The 3,961-nt window shown below is 35.2% G+C and overlaps 1 pseudogene; it reads right to left on the bottom strand.

Annotated features, from left to right (window-relative positions):
* Positions 1–306: 306 nt before the first annotated feature.
* Positions 307–1,155, bottom strand: LOC118013654 (annotated as a pseudogene).
* Positions 1,156–3,961: the final 2,806 nt, after the last annotated feature.

The raw sequence follows: 3,961 nt of genomic DNA, 5'->3' as shown, positions 1-3,961 counted from the left end.
CAATGTAAATTAAAATGGTATGGCAGAAAGTGCAATCTAAAAATGTTCACATTTCAAAGATAAATGATGGAAGTTTAGCCAGCAAAAATTCAAGTAGGCATTTATGTAAATATTTTTATGCAAACTTCAATGAGTAAGATATAAGAAATGACTTGTTTCAATAATTTTATGTACAGCTTGCATACATCTTAAAACAAGTACAACTGAAAACATTTCTATGTAAAAGCCACAATAAAGTCCAATGAAATACTAAATAACAGTCTTACAAACTGGTCTCTCAAGAGAATAACAACTGAGTATGGTATTCTAAGAAATGTCCTCGTCTTGATCAATCATTTGTTTTAACTGAAAAGACATCTGCCAGCTTATGTTTTAGAATTTCTGAACCTCTGACTTTAAGGCATAACAAGTATTCTCTACTTTGGCCAAATTTTGTTTTGAAGGTATACAACTTCTTAGAAACCTCATAAGGTCCAGTATTGCCAATGAATGAAAACCCATCATAAACCTGACATAAAAACTGGCTCATTTTAAATGTACCCATCCCCCACACTGTTAATACACATCCACATCAACTCCCCATTTAAAATAGCCATTTCCAGAAGGTAATCAACAGGTGTGATTTTCAGTCTCCAAGTTCCAAACTGCTTCTCCTGTGCATCGGTCGGGGGGGAGTGGATGTCTCGTTTTCTTTTTATATTCTTCTGTTGTAAATATCAATTATTTAATTTCATCCATACTGATAAGTGATCGTGTTTTGATGAAATGTTGAAAAGAAACAGCCTTCACATATTCCTGCAGGCCCGTAGTAATGGCTCTATGGAGCTGATGCATGTCCTCTCCTGAGAGCTCCTGGGCTACTTGTGGTATCTTTTGTCTCCTACCATCCAATTTAATTTCTGATTCAGTCAATATATCTTCCATATCAGGAGCACTTGTAATCCCGTGGAGGAAAAAAATTGTCCTTTTACTTTCAGCAGTTTATATCCTAAGTCTCTCATATTTGTCATGTTTTGCATCAAGTTCCTGCTGAAGTGATCTGAAGGCCACATCACAGGTGAAGATGAATTAACATCCTTCCCTTCTCTTCCTGATTATATGGGGAATTCTCATGCTTCCTTTTTCTGAACCTCCTGATCCTCCTTTGCTGCTCATGTTGTCATGGCCTACAGTGAGATGAGCAGAGGCTGAGGGCCTTAGAGCCAGCGAAGTGCCTAAGGTACTAGCTGGAGAGCCTGCCCAGTATCCCTTTGCAGCCAGCCAAAGTCCACACAGTCAATGTAATAATTTACTTGTTTAAATAACAAACACACACACATATACTTGGCACAACGCCTAATGATACAGTGTATTCTTAGGACAAATTTTGAAAATCAACAGTATTAACTTTAGGAACTGTGGTAAATCTTGGTGTTTGGTTTTGTGTTTATTTGGCTAGGATTTATGCTGTGTTTAATATCTGCCCTAGCTGCCGATGTCAGAGACTAAATTTCTTCGGCAGCTTTTGTGTCTTCTGTTGTCTTGGATTTTCCTTGAGAGTCCTTTTTGAATAGGGTCTGAGTCTTGACAGTTCTTTTCAGCTTTAATTCCCAGTTATCATATATAATAAGCCTGTTGATGTGGCAGTAAGATGTGGGGGCGGGGGAAATGTTCTCTAACAGTAAGATCGAGTTAGGGGTAAGTCTTTTAGTAAGCCTGTGTCCCTGAGCTGTGATCTTCACAAGTGCTTCTCAGTCTTTTTCTTTTCTTTTTTTTTTTTTTCTTTCCCTCCTTAGGTGACACAGGAAGACTGGGGATGCTGGGTGGGCTGGAGATGGGGATTTCTTTTCCTTCACACTGGTAAAAGAGTTTTCATTATGGGCAAGCCTTTGTTAAGAGAATAGAATTCTCTGAGCATATTCCAAAATGGTTACTTTACCCGTACTCCTATTGGAAGCGCGGTGAGGGGGTGGGGGGGTGGGGCAGGGTTCTCAGATCTTCAGAGTGAGAACCTGGTAGGGCACCTGGAGGGAAAACTACAAAAATGCAGGAGACACTTAGGACTAATCTCCCTGAGGTTTTTATATCTCAAGCCAGTCCACACTAGTCTCAAGCAATTAGTCAACTATATCCTTTATTACTACTGATGCTGGCTCTCATGGCTGCCTCTGTTTCTGATAAACTATAAGCTCTGCACCTCCTTTTCTTTCCAATCGTTCAGCACACTGATTTGCCCTGTGACCTTAATTCCCTGCTGGATCTAAGAGAGGTGGTGATGTATGTTTCTTCAGCTTTTTTCTTGTTATGAGGATGGGAGTGACAACTTCCAAACCCTACATTTGGACTGGGAACTGGAAGTCTAATATTAACTCTCACTTGTATGGCTAATGAACTGTTAGTGGGATGTGATATGGATTACTTTGGGGCCAATGTTTTAAAAGTAAGTGTAAGATTTGCAAGTTTAAGTATAATATCACTCACATTTGCATAATAATAATTGTCAGAAAATTACAGAAGAATTTAAATCTGAAATTAAATAAAATCAAGACAACTCATCCAAAGATGTGTTTATTAAAATTTTACTTAATTTGGGTATGTTGCAGATTTTATTCTAAAACAAATTTATATGATACCATTTTATTTAAACTTTTAAAGCAGGAATACCACTAAAAATTGCCATTGTATTTTTAGTTACATTGGAAAAGGAAGGAGAGTAACAATCAAAATGATGCTTTGGTAACATTTACAAGTAATTGTAAAATGTGTCAAACATTTTCTGATATAAATTAAATTTTTGAGAAACAATTTACTTTTTAAAGACACAACATAGGAAGATAAAAAGTATAAATTTTCTAAATACTGAAAACATACAATATATTTTTTGATTTCCCATGTTTTTATTTTATATGTGTATGAAATTATATGATATATTAGGTGTCATCTAAAAGCTTTTCAGTTTTTTTTGTTATATTTTCTCCAGTTTCTTCTTCTTTGATAGTGTAATTATGCCAGTACTACTGAGAAGGCAATCTTAATATAATTAGTAGTCTATGAAAATGAAGTTGATTCACAGATTCTAAGTTATTTTCCTTTTAACATTCAAGACAGTCTTACTTTGTTGACGATTTTTGTCATGAATGGATGTTATACTTTGTCAAATTATTTTTCTGCATCTATTGAAATGATCATATGATTCTTATCCTTTCTTTTATTAATGCGGTGTATCATGTTGATGGATTTGTGAATATTGAATCACCCTTGCAACCCAGGAATAAATCCCACTTGATTGTGGTGAATGATTCTTTTAATGTATTGTTGGATTCAGTTTGCTAGTATTTTATTGAGAATTTCTGTATCCATGTTCATCAGGGATACTGGCATGTACTTCTCTTTTTTATTGGAATCTTTATCTGGCTTTGGTATCAAGGTAACGCTGGCCTCATAAAATGAATCTGGAAGTTTTCTTTCCTTTTCTATTTTTTGGAATAATTTGAGAAGAATAGGTATTAACTTTTCTTTAAATGTTTGATAGAATTCGCCTGTGACACCATCTGCCCCTGGGCGTTTGTTTGTTAGGAGATTTCTGATTACAGATTCAATTTCTTAGCTGGTTATTCATCTCTTCAAGTTTTCTATCTCTTCTTGTTTCAGTTTTGGTAGTTTATATGCTTCTAGGAATTTATTCATTTCACTAGGTTGTCCTTTTTTGTTGGCATGCAGTTTTTTCATAAAATTCTCTTATAATTGTTTGTATTTCTCCTTTCTCATTTGTGATTTTACTTATTTGGGTCCTTTTTCTTTTCTTTTTGTAAGTCTGGCTCAAGGTTTATCAATTTTATTAATTTTTTCAGAGTACCAGCTCCCGGTTTCATTGGTTTGTTCTACTGTTGTTGTTTTTGTTTTTTCAGTTTCTATATCATATATTTCTGCTTGAATCTTTATTATTTCCTTCCTTCTGTTGGCTTTAGACTTTGTGTAGAGG

This window comes from Mirounga leonina, unplaced genomic scaffold (assembly GCF_011800145.1).
Source record: "Mirounga leonina isolate KUSES-001 unplaced genomic scaffold, KU_Mleo_1.0 Mir_154, whole genome shotgun sequence".
NCBI lineage: Eukaryota > Metazoa > Chordata > Mammalia > Carnivora > Phocidae > Mirounga > Mirounga leonina.
This window is presented reverse-complemented; position numbering and strand designations above follow the sequence as displayed.